This window comes from Octodon degus, unplaced genomic scaffold (genome assembly GCF_000260255.1).
Source record: "Octodon degus isolate 3935 unplaced genomic scaffold, OctDeg1.0 scaffold00097, whole genome shotgun sequence".
Taxonomy (NCBI): Eukaryota; Metazoa; Chordata; class Mammalia; order Rodentia; family Octodontidae; genus Octodon; species Octodon degus.
In genome coordinates, this window is record NW_004524673.1 from 119,819 (window position 1) to 137,238 (window position 17,420).

The window sequence follows — 17,420 nt, forward strand, 5'->3', positions numbered from 1 at the left end:
CCCATTAGAATTATGGCAGATTTCTTTTCACAAACCATGCAGGCAAGAAGAGCATGGAGCAGAGTACTTCAAGTCCTCTATGAAAACAAATTCCAACCCAGACTACTATACCCTGCAAAACTCTCTTTCAAGTTTGATAGAGAAGTGAAATACTTCCATGACAAAGAACAACTAAAGAGTTTCATGATGACAAAGCCAACCCTACACAGACTACTAAAAGATACTCTAGAGATGGACCAAAATGATCAGAACTCCACAAATAAGAATGGAAGGAACTCACCAAATAGGGCAAACAATTGAACGCAGGAGAAAAAGGAATAAACAACACCAGGTAAATAACATGTCAATCATAAGTTAATACATTTCAATTATAACCATCAATGTAAATGGACTCAATTCACCAATTAAAACTAATAGACTGGCACAATGGATTAGGAAGTAAAATCCAACAATACGCTGTACACAAGAAACACATTTAACTCATAAAGAAATTCATAAGCTGAAAGTCAAAGGATGGAAAACAATACTACATGCCCCAGCACCTCAAAAAACAGCAGGGGTAGCAATCCTGTTCTCAGTCTCAACTTCAAACTAGAATATTTTGTGTGTGTTAATTAAATGCTATTATTTACTATTTTGTTTAATTATACTGTATCAATATTTTTTGAGACAAGGTCTCAGGGCTGGCCTGGAGCTAACTATGTAGTTCAGGGTCTCACTGAACAGCTCAGAGGTGGGGCCAGCACAGCATGCAGTGCCAGGGATAGAACCTAGTCCTTGCACTTGCCGGTCAGACACTTAGACTGCTGAGCTATCTCTGTGGCTGACAATGCAGTTCAGGTTGACCTCCAACTCATAGCAAACCTGTTTCCTCAGCTTCCTAAAGCATCATTAATTTTATGTACAGTAGTTTTACCAGTTGTTAAGAAGAACTGTGGTAATTCCTATGTTTTTAAATTTTTTTATTCGTCTTTTAAGGTTTGGCAGGCATGTTTGGAATCTCTGTTGCTTCACATTGGAGCTCCAGTGGCGCAACCATTTAACGCGTGGTGCTTATACTGCTTCACATGAACTTCTTTGGAGATCATTTTGTCTTCTATATCAATCTGTTGAGCCTTATAAAACTTTCCTCTGTGCCTATATTGCCATACTGAACTTCTGTAATGTTAATATAGCCTTTCTTGTATTTTAAAAGCTTATATTTGCCTAGTAAATTTTGTCATTATTTAATTTTTCATGACCTTATTTTGGTGGTTTATAATAACAATTGATCATTGTAGGAAGTAATTGTTATTTTTCATAAATTGTTCATGTTTTTGGTTGTTTTGCTTTATTTCACGCACTCTTCCAATCTCTAGTTTTTAATTGGCAGATTTAAGCCATCTATATTTGGGATAATGATGTGTTGGAACTTAAGGGTTTTTTTTTTTATAGATTTTTGTTTCTCTGTCTTTTCTTATATCATTGTTTAAACATTTTTAGAATCTATCTGCCTAATGTTTTGAAATATATCTGTGTCCAGTTTTCATATGAATTGCTACGATGGTTTGTGTGTAGTTGTCTCCCCAAAGCCTCGTGCAGTCATGGGGCAGAGACTTCTAGAGTTTGAGATTCCCTCGTGATCCACTGGGATTATGGGTTTTAGTACTGCTGGGATTATGGGTGTGAGTACTACACCCAGCCTGGGGCACATAGCCTGAATGCAGTGTAAGGGACACAGACTTCTTCCCTGTAGCCATTGTTGCTGCTACTCCTCCCCTTGCTCTCTGCTCTTTGCCACCACCATGAAAGGTCGCTCTCTTCCCTATGCTGCTCTGCCTTGGAGCCAGCTGAGTATGGACAGAACCCTCCAGTAACTGTGAGTTCCACAAACCTTTCCTTTCTTCATTTTGGGTGTCAGGTATTTGTCCCAGCAATGAGAGAACAACTGAGACAATTGCTTTGGGAATTAAAGTATATAAATGTGAGATTAGAATCTACTGGAATGAACATTTCACCACTTAGACTGCTGTGTGGAAGACTTCTGCTCTATGTCCTTTCATAGGCAGCTAAATTAGATAAAAATACTATAGGCAGTCAGACAGGGCCAGGCCCTCAAGGAGATAAGATGGAAGACAAGGTGACTCTACAACTTGGAAGAGACAGACCATCCCATATGAGCCAGATCTCAAGACCAAGACAAAAGAGGAAACAGAGCTATATACTTCCCTAGGGATGGGCATCAGGGATTGATATTCTAAATAGGTCTCAATCACCTTGAAAGATCCCAAATAAGTCACTAACCCAATCCCCAACAGGAGATGCTGTCCCAAATTCGTGCCTGTTTGCTAAGTGACTCACTTCCCCAATCAATTTCACCTGAGCAATAGTGCTTGTAACCTCTTTGATTGACCATAGTTTTGTCCCACCTCATGCCCACCTAAGCAAGTTCCTATGTCTTCTCCACCCCTTAGACCCACCTCAGCACATGGTTTTGCACTATAAAAGTCCCTGGAAGAGACAGCTTTCCAGGAACAACAACAGCCCCCCTGCTGTCCGTCTCTCAGACAGGAGCTTTCTTTCCCTCAATAAATATATTCTGCTCATAACCTCTGTTTGTTCCTAAAATTCATTCTTTGGTTTTAGAGAACACGAACTTGTCCCAAGTACCTTTTAGGTTGAGAGAGTGGTTTTTCTCCCTGTGTCTTTTGGAGATTCTCTGTATCACTTTTAATTTCTCCTTTCTCACACATCAATTCTTAAGGATATGATGATTTTATAATTCTTACTTCAATTATCAGATATGATTTATAGAATCTGTATGTGTTTCTGCTGTATAATTGCTCTTTGCTTCCTCATGCTACGGGATGCTTTCTTTTATCATTCCCTTTCTACTTTAGTAATTCCCTATGGCCAAATTTAAAGAGTAAGTCTGTCTGCCCATCACCTGGTCTTTTATTTTTCCTGCATATGATGTCTTTATTTCCCATTCATGTATGAAAGATAGTTTCATCAGGTATACAACTTTCTCTCTTGATCATTCTTTGCATTCAATAATTGAAAATGTGCCATATCCATGTCAGTTTCATAGTTTCAGTGAGAAACTCACAAGTCACAGCTACCATCCATTTAGAAATGCCATGATTAAAAAAATCCAAGAAAATCTTTTAAAAAGCAAAATAAAGAGGCATAAAAACAATATGAAGCTACAGTAATTAAAATAACAAACTATTGGTTCAAGGAGAGATAAATACATTAATAAACAATACAAATACACATCACTGATTCACTGCAGATTTATTTTGTCTTTTTTAACAGAAATCTCCAGCTCAACCATTTATCCCTACGCCGATAGATGAGGTGTGATAAGAGTATGGGGAGCCCTTAGATTTTTTTGAATATTGTTGCAAAAAATACACATTGCCATTAGCTCCTCACATACACAAATATACTACCTCTTATTTTGACAGCATTTATTGTAGTTTTCTTGTCACTTTCAGAAGAAGCTATGAAATGTTTTTCTTTCATGATTATCTTTCACTGTGCCTTAATAGTTACCCTGATGTCCTGAATGCATCAAAATATTTACATTTCATGATCATTTTTAATGCAGAATAAGAGCCCAGAATTCACAAAATGTCATATCCAATGAATAAGGTAATGAGGACACTTTTCAAGTCTGCCCTTAAGAGTCTGCCTTTAGGGACTGGGGAGATAGTTGTTTTAGTTACTTTTCTCACATTGCTGAGATGAAATGCCTGATGCCCAAAGTTAAAGAAGCAAAAGTTTATTAGCTCACAGTTTATGGATATTTCAGCCCATACTCAGCTGGCTCCAGGGCAGGGTGGTGTGGCACAGGGGCAATCATTCAAGGCAGCAGGAGATAGCAAAAGCAGCAAAAGCAAAGTTGAGGAGGGGAGCAAGCTGCTTTCTCCCTTACACTGTGTTCCAGATATCCATCCACACCATCTCCACACTTTCTTCTTTCATAAGCTCAGAATATTTACAAAGGGAGGAGCCTTGCCCCTGCTGAGTTAAACTTCCAACCTTCTCAGGTTTACAACCATCACCCCTGGTAGAATCACTACATCACACATAAAAAGTACCAGTTGCAAAGAGTGCTTAGCTAAAAATGTAATACAAAACAAAAAAGCTCTGTCTTAGTTACTCTTCTCTCGTTGCTGGGACAAATACCCGACACTCACAATGAAGGAAGGAAAGGTTTATTTAGCTCACAGTTACTGGAGGTTTCAGTCCATACTCAGCTGGGTCCAGGGCAGAGCAGCACATAGCAGAGGGCAACCTTTCATGGCAGCGGCAAAGAGCAAGAGAGCAAGGGAGAAGTAGCAGCAGCTCAAGCTGCTGGCTTCTCTTCCCACCTTACATTGTAATGCAAATTGCCTGCCCCAGGGTAGGGGAAGTACTCACAACTATGGGTACTTCCCAGCAGTACTAAAACCCATAATCCCAGCCTTGGATCACACATAATCCCAGGGGATCATGAGTTAACACAAACTCTAGAAGTCCACACCCCATGACTGCATGAGGCTTTGGGGGGACAACTAGACACAAACCATAACAAGCTCCTAGAAATTAACTATGTTTGTTAAGAAAAATTACTCATGACAGTATAGTAAACGGATTTCTACACAGGATACAAACATTAACCACAAAGTAAACTATTTATATACTGAAATGTTTAAGCTAAGAATTTCCGTTTATGAAAGAATATTGTTAACAGAATAAAAATGCAAGCAATACCATGGGAGAAGGTATTAGTCATGCAAGTATCAACTCCAGACACATAAAATCACAAATTGACAAGAAGTTAACGTGATTTTTATATAATAGCTAGTCTTAAAAATGTATTTTGAAAGATAATATTCATAATCAATATGCACACGGAATATTCTTACATCCTCTGTTATTAAGAAAATGCAAATTAAAATTACAAATAAAATCATTACTCATTAGAATAAAAAAATAATTATAATGATATTTCCAATAACTCACAATTGAAGGTACTTATCGTTTGTGAACTAAAAATGGATACATACATTTTGCCAAGACCGTGAGGTGGAATACTATGTAAAAGTATTCATGGAATGTTTATATGATATAGCTGAATTTCACAAAGTGCTAAGTTTTACAAGAAAAGTGAAAAGTTTTGAAAGAAAATAATACATTTTGAATATTCTCATTTACTATAAGTTCAAGACTAGGCACAATTAATTTACTCATGATTGACAATAGAATATTGTTTACCTAGCAAAAGAATGGTAATGACAAGGATAAAATGTGAAGCGATTTCTAGAATGCTTACACGATTTTATTTATCATCTGAGCAAATGCTACAGAGGTTTATTCTTTCAAAGAATTCATTCAGCTATGCATGTTTCAATTTACCAACACTGAATTAAGCCATCATTATTGAATCTCAGTCCTTAGAAAGCAGCCAATTGCAAGAATCTTTACAATTATTTCAATTATACATTTATCCAGACTTCTAGCTTTCCAGGAGCATTCTGATCAATTATAAAGACAGATATGATGCAGAAAGAAACATCAGTTTCTGGCTAATGTGTCCAATGCCTGGTACCAAGAGAAAAGCTTAGGGCAAAAAATGTGATCAATTTTTAAACAATAATTTTCCCAGCTAAAAATTTCTCCCTCTCTCAGAAATGATTAAAGAAAAATAATTTCCCCTTTTCCTAGAGACGTGTGTACAAAAACTATTCCTTATTTTCTAAAAAGAAAGCATAAAGTTTGATACTTTCGGATATTTATGAAAGACCTTTATGTTTCTCATTCTATGGAAATAAACCCTTGTTACCCTGCATTTCTTTCCCTAACAAATTAATTTAGTTTTTGTTTGTGCGAGCCAAAAGTTATACTTCTCTTACTACACATTCATCATCCCCAATATCAAATGTGTGCACTTTAACTTCTATAATATCTTCATTGACATTCACTTTTTCAGTCTCTTCAGTCAAGTATTGCCATCTCACCCCTGCATCACTGCAGCAGTTTGTGCCTTTCCTTCCCGTTATGCAGTCAACAACTGGAAATGATTTTTTTTATTTTGTTGCTTTATGTTTGCTGCAGTTGCTTTCACATGCTTCTTCGGATTCAGTTCGATGCCTTTGTCACAGGTACACTAGTCTTCTTCCTGTTTCCTGCTTCCCTCCGGTCCCTTTCACTGTCCGTACTCCTCTTCCTGGACAACAGGATATCCGGTTCTCATTCTAGTTAAGTTTGTAGTTCCTATCTTACCAAAATAATTCAACTTCTTTTTTTAAAACAAGTATTTAGTGCAGGGCCTACAGGGTCTCAATACGGAGATCCCCCTGTTTTCAGACTCACAAGTGCTGGGATTACAGGTGTGCACTACCATGCCCAGTCTCGGTCACCATCTCAACCTCCCCTGGGGGGTGGGGCCAGCACAGCACCCCAGGGATTGAACCCAAATCCCTGTGCCTGCATAAGCAGGTGCATTAGTTCGATCAGCTATCTTGCTGGCTCCTAGATGTTAACTTTTTGGAAACAATATTTTTCTATGAAGAATGTAGAAGCACCAATTTGAACTAAAATATATACCTTTACACTTTAAATATAGAAAATGGTACAATATTCATTAAGATCTTGATATATTTTTACATTGTACCTCCTCTGATTTATTAAAAAAACCCATTTAATTAATATAGAATATTCAGAATGTATAATTAATACCTTCCAAAGGTATAGTAATACATTCCAAATCAGGTATTAATGTTAATTTACAGAAAGGTCATTCAAATTCCCTATTATTTCTTTAAATATTTTTATTTACACCTATTGAGGACATAAAAGTTGTTTCTACTGATTTGTACCTACATAATCTGTTAATTGTATATAGCCACAATTTCTTAATAGTTGTGACCAGAGACATAAAAGATGAAGACAAGTTTTTTGAAATAAATATTTTGATTGAAAAGTAACTTCTGTCACAAATTCATTTAAAAATTTGACACTTTTCATAAATCAAATACAGAATCTGATGTATTCTGAACTCAGGCCCTTGTGCTTGTCAGGCAAGCACTTACTCTACTGAGCTATCTCCCTAGCCCCTCAATTATATCTTTCTATAAAAAAGTGACTCTTTTCAATGGCAACATGAAAAACTGCTTTTCTTTTCTGCAAATGCCATCATGATTTAAAACTCTTGCAGTCTCCTCAGTTCAACAACAGAAGTGTTCAGCAGGAAAAGGGTAAGCACTTGTTGGTACAGATGAATATTCAATACCGAGGGAATATGCATTCCCTGTATAATTTCATCTCATTCACTGCTAGTAGAATTTTATATTTTTAACACACCTGAAAAAGTAGCAACACTCTGGGGCTGAGTCATTGCTCGGTGTCAGTGGACATGCTCCGTTCCCTGAGTCCCAACTCAGGGCAGCACTCAACTCTTCAGGACCAGCCCTCACCCCGCTCACCTGGTTTCTTCTCTGCGACATCCAGTCAGCCTGCTGTCCAGGACTCATCGACTCATTGTCCTGAAGAGCAGCTTCTGTCTTGCCTGCTGGGTCCCAGGCCTCGTCTCCCTGAGAACCTTGCAGCTCTTCTCCAATTAATCAGGGTTCCCAGCCTTCCCCAAACTCATTTCCTAAATTGCTTCCTTTTAGAAAGTTTTCAGTTTGCTGTCATAGAAAGTTTCTGAAAGCTTCCACGGAGGCTTTATATAGTGTATATTTAAGCTTCCAAATGAAGGATTATTTTGTCAAAACAGTTTGGCTAAAAATCCCAAAATTTACAATGCCTGAAAATACATGATCTCTAATCAGGAAACTTTCAAAAATGATGCTGAATAAGACACATTAATGGTAAATATTTTATTTTTTACATTGTTGAAGTATATTGGGGAAATTATAGTTTTTTCTAACATTTTTATAGAATTTCAAAAATGCATCATGTTGGAATTATTTTAAGTGCATTTTCATTTTAATCAGAAGCCATTGGACAACTACATCTGAACCACTACACCTCTTACAATAACGCAAATGTTTGTCCACTTTATAAACAATGTTCACTAAGGTTTTATAAATAAATATATTTATTTTAAGAAGATTAAAAATAAAAACCAGGACCAGAGAGATAGCTCAGTAGAGTAAGCACTTGCCTGGCAAGCACAAGGTCCTGAGTTTAATCCTCAGTACCACAAAAATAAAATAAAATAAATAATAATAAAACAAATTTACCTGAAAATGCATTTTTATGACACAAGTGTTTACTAACTTTTCCCAAAGCTTTGTTCATAGGTTTTATTTGTTTGTTGTGTTTTCTTAAGACAGTATCATTTACATATAATGTTTCTATTCAATCCTAAGTGATTAACACATCTTACAAGCCTTTTCTAGAGCTCAAAATTTGACTGAAAAAATATTATATAAACTAGATCATGCAACATTAAAAACTGTAGTTTTAAAACATGTCAGTATTTCAGTTCATTATATGTGTGTGATAATCCTTACACTGCTTGAGTGGATTTGGTACCCACACATAGTACACCCTTATCCCCTGTCCTATCCCGCTTTCTTTCCTGCACCCATTCCTTGATCCCTGACTGGGGATTGTGGTTTTCCTTTGGTACATTTTTCCCAGGTTTCTGCAGTGAATTTCCTTTGTCTTTACATATATTGTCAGAGTTTTAAAAACACTTCAGCAACGTGTGTGAAACTAATGCAAAACAAAAATCATAAAAATAAATGCATGTGGGGCTGGTGAGATGGCTCAGTGGTCTAAAGCACCTATTTAGAACAAGCTTAGCAAAGCACAGGGAGCGCGGTTCAATCCCCCAGCACCACATGCCAGCCAGCCCTGCCCCCTGGTGGGCTAAGCTGGCCACACACACACACACACACACACACACACACACAAATAAATAAAATTTAAGAATAAATAAATAAATGCAAAATAATGTAGCTTGATAACCCATTTATTAAGAAAGCACACCCACATAATAATTTCTACTTATACTTGCTTCTTGGTAAAGTAGAGTCAAGATGATAAGTATAATTTCTCAGTTTTTAATCCCTGAATGTATTAATTCAAAAAATATTTCTTGAATTTCTAATCATATCATTCTGTCAGCTGAATATGTACTGAGAATCACTGAACTTAAATGTCCACAGTCATGACGCTTATATTTTCATTACTTGTAAAATCTGAATCACTAATATTCAGAAAGTATTTTCAAAAACTTTTCAAAGACTACCCTGTAGCAAGTTATCTAGAAGTTAATATTTTAAGTGAATCAAAATTATGTTATGAATTAATGAAAGCAAATTCTTTTGAATATGTTGGAAATTTCAATTAATCAAATTGTATTAACAATACTACAAACTTTAATCCTAGTTTTGGAGTTCACCTCATATCCCAGGGTCATCTCGCACATATAATTATTTGCACATTTGGATCTTCTGCCTCTGTTGAGGATGAAGAAATTTGGGGCAGAGAGTAAACTAAACTGTCTGAAAGTTCTCACAATATTTGCTTCAGAGAGGAAACCCAGCTGCCTCCCTTCACACACTCATGTCAACATGTTCAAGACATGGTGCTGCAATAGGCGGGTTAGGTCCTTGAATACTTCAGACTACTACGGAGCCATCACATGTAGTCTCTGAGTTAAATGCCTTTGTTAATATAACTGCAGAAGCTATTGAGAGAATATAATTATTGATGAATATGGAATTTCCCAAGTTTCATAATTATGTTTATTCATAAAATATGTGATTAATATATTTTGAAATCACAAGGCTACATACCTCTGTAGAAAGTGTGGTTAAATTTCAGAAAAAATATTGTACTTTTTGTAACAAGTGAAAAAATATAAAAGTAACAGGCAAAATGAGTTTTACATATAAAATGCGTTCCTTTACAAATTTGTATTATAATAGAATTAAGCCACTTATTTTCTCCTGTTAAGAAATATTTTCATATTCATTAAAGCTAAAACATGAAGATATATCAAAGAGAGAATAATTGTATTATTTATAATTCAATGTTCTTGTATTGTGCAGCAAAAATAGAAAAGCCATATATATATATATATATCAGTGGAATAGCCAGAGCTTGTGCAGCTCTGGGCATTTCCTTCTATGTGCACCCCTCCTATAGAGCTGAATATGCTCACCTATTTAAGTACTGCTCACCAAATATGTGCCTCCTCTAGGCTCTGACCCCCACAACCCTGACTACACCACTGATTACAGAATTTACCACAAATTTTCACAATAGCTGCTAATAACATGGAGATAGTACACAACATGATGCCTTCCTTGCTGGTCATTGTCATTAAAATATAGCATCATTGGACTTATATACATTATTTTCAGATAAAAATATCATCAATGGCAATTTGTTATAATACTTTTCGATTTTAACAGAAATACAGAATCAGGTTTCAGATATGTCCTTTGCAAAAGCGCAGTATGAAGACTGCAACGAATGAGCTACTCAGAACAATGAAATAAACTGTGGGTTTTGCTGGAATATTTTCATTTATAAGATTTTGTAGTTTGAAGAAAAGACGTGAGGGCGATACAACATAAATGTTAGATTTTTATTTGAAGATTAGTTTCTATAAACATAAATGAAATATTTTCCTAGTATTAACTCCTGCCCAAACTTTCATTTCAGTCTAAATGAATTAATAAATTATTTAAACATAGAAAGTTACATTTTCCCAATCATCTTAAGTGTTGGTATTTCTGCTGTGGATCTTTAACATAAGAATCGGTAACACTAAACCAATTTAACTATAAAGCGGAATTATTATTATTATTATTATTTTTTTTTTTTTGCGGAACCGGGGATTGAACTCAGATCCTTGCGTTTGCTGGTCAAGCTCTTATCCTACTGAGCCATCTCCCTGGCCCTTAAAGTGGAATTCTTAACATAATTATTCATTGATGTGCAATCAACTTTCACCTGCTTCATGTTGACATGGCTGTTTACTTCCTTAGTACAGTGGAAACTAAAGGAGTTTGATTTTAAAAGGTCAAAATAGCAGGCAGTAAATGGTCAGTATTTATATTTATCCGAAGATTCAACCTTCCAAACTCTGAACTAGAAAACATAGGGCAAAGACAGCCATAGAGTCAAAGACAGGCTAAACTCCTGCCTCTGAAAAACTTGCTTTTATTATGCGGTCTTCCCTTCTATGAGTGTTTTCTTTGACTTTTTCCCATTTAACCTCACTGATCCCACAACTTTATATTTTTCTCAACAAACTCTGCTTTTACTTTTTGATCTTAAATGTCTCATGCTTCTTCAGATATATACTTCATTTAATTTACAAAAAGATAAAGACTAAGAGTTGTATGTACTCACATAAAACTTTTATCCCTTTCCACATTGCCTGTTTGCACACCCAAGTTTCCAAATCATACTTTCTTAAAGGATAGCGGGCAGATAACATGCTGACACTGGTTATTACAGTAGGCACTATATATTATATACTTGTCAGTAGCAAGATAGCACAAATGCATAAACATGATAACAGAATTGAATGGTAAAGCTCAGGAGGCGCTGATTTACCTGTGATAAAGTTGTTTTAATAAGGTCATTTAAATTTTTATATGTTCATTTACAGCAAGGCCACAAACATAATGCCTCATAGTGATCTGAGGTTGCTGTGAGAGTACTTCCTAACTCTTCACATGACATTTTGCTCTGTGATGCACAGTGCCATCTGATACGGCAGCCACCTTCCAGATGCATGACCACTTAAAATGAAGGTAGATTTTGAGATTTTCTGTAAATATGAAGTAGACTGGCTATGGAAAATAAAATTGTAAGTTATCTCACTAAGAATTTTGTATTTCTCGAATTTTGAAAAGGTAATATTTTGACATATTGCATTAATTTCATTTATTTACTTATTTTCAACTTTTTTAGGGAAGCTGCTTTAAATTGCAAATGATGCTTGAGGCGCATTTCCAAGAGCCAACACAGCTGGAGAACATTCAGCATTTTCTTTTTTCATGGAGAGTCTTGCAGACATAAAAAAAAATATTTGGGGGGATTTTCTAAAACATATTTGGTGTGTTTCAATAATTTGTTGCACTATCTTATAGAAGTTTCTGGTATATGGTTCTGATAAACATGATTGCTTGACACATTATTTACAAATATATGTTTTAAAAATGCATTCCACTGATAATGGAAATAAACACTAAAGCAGCTCCAGCTGCCACTTAGTTGTCATAAGCAGGACATTTTTTACTTTCTGCCGCATGATCACTTGAAACATAGGAGGTGACATTGCAATACTGACATCAAAGCAAAATAGACATCTCCAAAAGCTGGGTGTGCCTGCTCAGTATTCTTGTCTGAGCACTGATCAACAATTCTTGCTAGAATGTGTCTATAGCTCTTTGTACAGATACTTGTGTAAAAAATGGTTGTACTTAATATATAATTGTTAAATTACTGGCTATAGTATAAATCAAAGCAAAAGAATAATATTATCAATTCATATTTCCTGAGAATTATTTTTATTTTTTATTTTGTGGTACCAGGGATTGAACTCAGGACCCTGCACTTGCTAGGCAAGCACTTATTCTACTGAGCTATCTTCCCGGCCCCCAATTATTGTTAAATATAGTTTTATGTTTGGCAAGTGAATAAACACCTAGAAAACTGTGGAATTACAATGTGTTAAACATAAAAAATTCTGTCTTGAACTGATCCCTACCTAAACATTTTTCTCCAATATAGTTTTTAGGACCAATCAAAGTATGATATACACCAAGGGAAGGAAAGGAAATAAAATTCTTAAAATGGGAATGAGTAACTAGGTGTAGGTAGTAAAACCAACTTCTACTTAGCTGGAAAAGTAGTAAAGGAGTTGAAATATGTTTTCCAAAATAAAAACTTAAGTGTTTTACTGTACTACTATGTCTTCCCCTCTGAATGAGAAACACTACTCATTACCTCCTTCTCCTGTCTTTCTTACTCTCTTCTTTGACCCAACATGGAGCTCCTATAATTCACTCTATTGGCCTCTTTTCAGTCTCTCCTTTGCTTCAAACTACCTTCCTCCTCCCTATTCTGTACTCAATTATTAACAAATTCACCTCAGATTTCATAGCATCATGTCCACCTTACTTGCTTTAAAAGCTCAGGGGAGACAGCTCAGCAGCATAAGCACCTGACTGGCATGCACAAGGTCCCGAGTTTTATCTCAGGTACTGCTAAATAAATAAACTCTCTTTAATTCCAACTACTTAGTAGCACCAGAGCATGTGATCATACTTGAAGAAAATAAGTCCTTTGGTCTCACTTAAATTTTTGACGTTGAACCTCAAAGGGAATGTTTCTTATGGCCGAGACAGCTCTGGCCCATTTCTCACAAGAATTTACTGCCCACTCTACTAAGATCCATTCACTTTTATCTTTAAACTTATATCTTCCTTAAGTCATTTCTGTTGATAAATTTTTCTCTATTTCACTGAGAAAAGAGAAGTAATATGAAGATAATTGACTACTACATGGTTCAGTCTCGTGGATACTGTTACAACCTGTTTATACTAAGGGACTGTCCATGTCCCTCCATCCAAACTTGCCATCTGCACGCTGCACTTCACGCTCCTCTAAGCCACTCAGTGGAATCACTACTACAAACATAGTCCTTCCTCGTCTACTTCCCCAGCATGTTGCGCTCTTACATCATTTCCATTCTGTCCTCACTATCCTTCTGTTCATTCAAGTATTTCTTTTGTGACTAACAATTCACTAAAAATCAGTTCTAAAATTTTCTCTGAAAAATCAAAAGATGTCGTCTCTGAATGCAAAGCTAAGCATGTGTTGAATGAGAACAATTTAAATGTGAAATTCACTCCTCATTTGCAATATCAATTTTTTTCTCTTATAACGAAGGAAATAATGGAACCACCCCAAAGAAGTTTGATTCATTTTGATTAATGGTCTATTGGAGTTCATCTTCAGACTGTTGTCTTTCCACCTTGTTTCTGCATCCTATTATTCCAAGGACTATGTCAATCCATTCTCCTTAACTTTCATCAAAGTTACATTCCTAAAATACCAGGGCAGCATACAGGAAATGAGTCTGGAGCAGAAAAGACAGTGTTTGGAATCCTGGCTATAGAATTAACTGTATCTGTGGCTTTAAGTAAATCATTTAACATTTCTGAAGACTAAGTTTCTTCTTATGCAAAATGAAGATAATGTGAAAATGAGGTTAATTTGATTCACATCTGTCTAAATGGTGGGCGAGTATGTTCTTTACTTTATGTCTTGCACATAGGAAATACTATTTTGTGTTGGCAGAATAATGATGATAGTGGTGGTCAGAATAATGAACAAAGGCAAATACGCCTTTTCTTTTCAGGAACTGAGAGTTGTCCCATTGTGTAACAGAAAATGACAAAATTGCTCTGCATGAATTTTCAGATGCTCCACAATCTTTTCCTGCTCTTATCTATGAAGCGTGGTATCTGCTACTCAAAAAGGTACATTTTTGGCTCCAATAACATAGATGACTCATCACTGTTAATCCATGCTTTGTGCTAATTCATACCTTAAACTCCTTCATGCAGACTGCTTCTACGAAGTAAGCATTCTTTTCTCGCTTTCAGAAATTACTCAAGTTTCACTAATTTCCCAATACTCAGCTCAGGAGTTGGATCTCTTTCAAAGCTAGTTCAATTTCTCTAGCACTAATATCCTGACCATAAGAGGAATTTGTAATGCTTTTGGCCAAATTCAATTAACCCTTAATATTACTTCTTTAAAAAGTTATGACACTTCTTTAAGTAGAAATGACCTGAAGTAATTCTTCATAGACTTAAGAATCATAGCCATTATCTTTGTGGCTGTAATTCTTAGATGAAACATAAATCAGAGGCCACACCCATACTAAGATACAAGAAGCTACATCCCAGAGATTAGGCAACTATTGAATCCAATGAAAATACGTGAATATTGCCAAAAAGACACAATCAATTCTTGTTTAACTACAGAACTATTTTTAAAGTTTTTTGAAACTAAAACAACTCACATAAATCATTTTTCAATATTTTCCAAATATTTTAAGTACACTATTTTGCAAAATCACACAAAACCCACAAATATTATCTCATTAGCTCATCAAGATTACTTCCCAATTTAATATTTGCATAAAAATAACAAAAACTTAGAATTTACACATATTTGTTGTTGTACAAGCAAATTTATGGGTTAAAAGATGATTTACTAACAAGCATACACTTATTGAAAGTTGTAATACTCCCATAAAAAGTTTATCAAAAACATTCATGTGATTTTAGAAAACAAAAAATTGGTATGATTATGAAAAAAGATCATTATGTCATTTGATGCTAAATATTAAATATTTTTAATTGTTTTCAGAATAATTTCCCTAAGTATATATTTATCTAATAGATTTACTTACACACTTTCTACTCTAATCATTTATTTAAAAAAACATAAACAAGTGATTCCCAAATATTTCCTAAGAATTTAATCTTTACTTCTACAACTTATTTCTATATAACTAAATGTCAGCTTCCCTTTTAGCAAGTAGAAGATTATACTGTTTTATCCCATTTCTCTCTCCTCCACAATATGTAGGTAAAATAAAAATTAAATACTAGTACTAGGTTTAAAGTTGATAATGAGAATATTCCAGAAAGAAAACTCTCAAAATGCAAAGTGCATAGAGTACGTGGTAATTTCAGTTTTTATTCTAAAAATAGACATTACTTTAAGCACACTGACTAATTCACATTCAGGTAGAATTAGAGTTAAGTTTCAGTAGCAAGATCTTCTATTAGAGTCTAATCTTAGAGTTTCAGCTCTTACCGGCATTTTGTTTAGTACAATAATTTTTTAAAGGCAGAAAATATATGACAAGATGTCAGAGCAAATAACACCCACAGTGGAAAAATAGAAGAAGAGAAGAAATGAAATCCATTTTAAAAGAGATTTTAAATCCTGCTTTTTCCCATACTAACAGTAGATTTCTCTGCTCCTTGCAAACAAGTGTCATTTTCTTTACCCTGAGAATAATGCATATTCTCTTCAATGGGAAAGTATAAAAATGAAGCAGAAAACCACAAGGTTATGAAACTCTCTTACCCTCTGGGCTTGCGGGTTGCTCCGGCTTCTCAGTTAAACACACGTGTAAACAACAGTTTCCTGCATTCTCTTCTCTTTTGTGCAGTTCCAGGGTCCTGGCCAGAAGGATTATTTCAGCATTAATGACACTACACTAACTCAAAAAGCATTCCCATTGGTTATAAAACTTTATCAAAGCCAATACCACAACACCCTCTTTAGGTTATAAGTGATCTAACCAAAATAAAACTATTTAATGTTCCCTAAGTATTAAATATTATGCTATCTAAAGCTTCCCAGACAGCCTATTTGAATCATGTGCTCCGAGTGGAAAATGAAGAAAATAACCAATCTTTCAGTCACTCATATGCTTAGTATTTTAAAGCCAGGATGTATAATAGAAAAAAAAGGAAAGATGGCAAAATAAAAATTATCACAGTACTGCTTGGTAAAGTTATAATGCAATTCAAAGGAACAATGGAAAATATCATTCTTTCAATTTGACTTGTATTAGATCACCAAAAATAGATCATATTTTAAAAAATATCTGAGTGCATAAATCATAATACAAAATCTGACTATCAGCCCTTTGACCTGTACCAGGTTGGCAGAAATTGTGAACTCCAGTCTGGATGGCCTTCTGAGACAGCTCTCTGGCCTCTTGCAGGGTGAGGTGTGGAATGTTTTTCAGGGACACTACTAGGCTGGAAGGACTCTCATGGAAGCCAGAGTCTCAGTCTTTAGTAATGACGCACGACTCCTCCAGTCTCTGAATGGAGAGGTCTTTCTGTTATCCTTACTTCTCTCCACACTTCAAACTAAATAACTTTTGATTGAAAGCCGAATGAATAGTCTATTCCTTTGCCTCTAGTTCACACACTCCCATCCTTTCAGAATCCCACACCACGATATTTGTCTCACCAAGATATTTTACCAGTAAGTTAACAAATCACTGACCATAACATCTGAGTACATTTGATGATGTTGCCTCACTCGGGAACATTCAAAATAGAACTTCAAATATTTTGTTGGCAAGTTTACAATATATGAATGTCCTTAATACAAACAAGGCATGTTAACAATTTTATTGGATTCTGATTTTATTCTATGGGCTATGTACTCCCTAGAGCTTCTTCTATTTGCCTATGCAGTATGATTTTCCTTCTTTATTTCTTCAAAATAAAATTTTTTCTTTAAAAATATAGCCAATTAAAGGGGGAAAAAAAGGACAGGGAGCTAGCTCAGCAGAATAAGCGCCTGCCTGGCAAGCACTGGGTCCTGAGTTCAATCCCCAGTACCACCAAAAAAAAAAAAAAAAAAAA

The 17,420-nt window shown here is 35.3% G+C and overlaps 1 protein-coding gene across 1 annotated transcript in view; it reads right to left on the reverse strand.

Moving 5' to 3' along the window:
- Ccdc102b (coiled-coil domain containing 102B) overlaps positions 1 to 16,190 on the reverse strand; it is a 129,981-nt gene extending 113,791 nt beyond the window's left edge. The window contains exon 1 of the mRNA XM_023723150.1: positions 16,120 to 16,190. The gene's annotated coding sequence lies outside the window, so the exon portion shown is untranslated. The remainder of the gene's footprint in view (positions 1 to 16,119) is intronic.
- Positions 16,191 to 17,420: the final 1,230 nt, after the last annotated feature.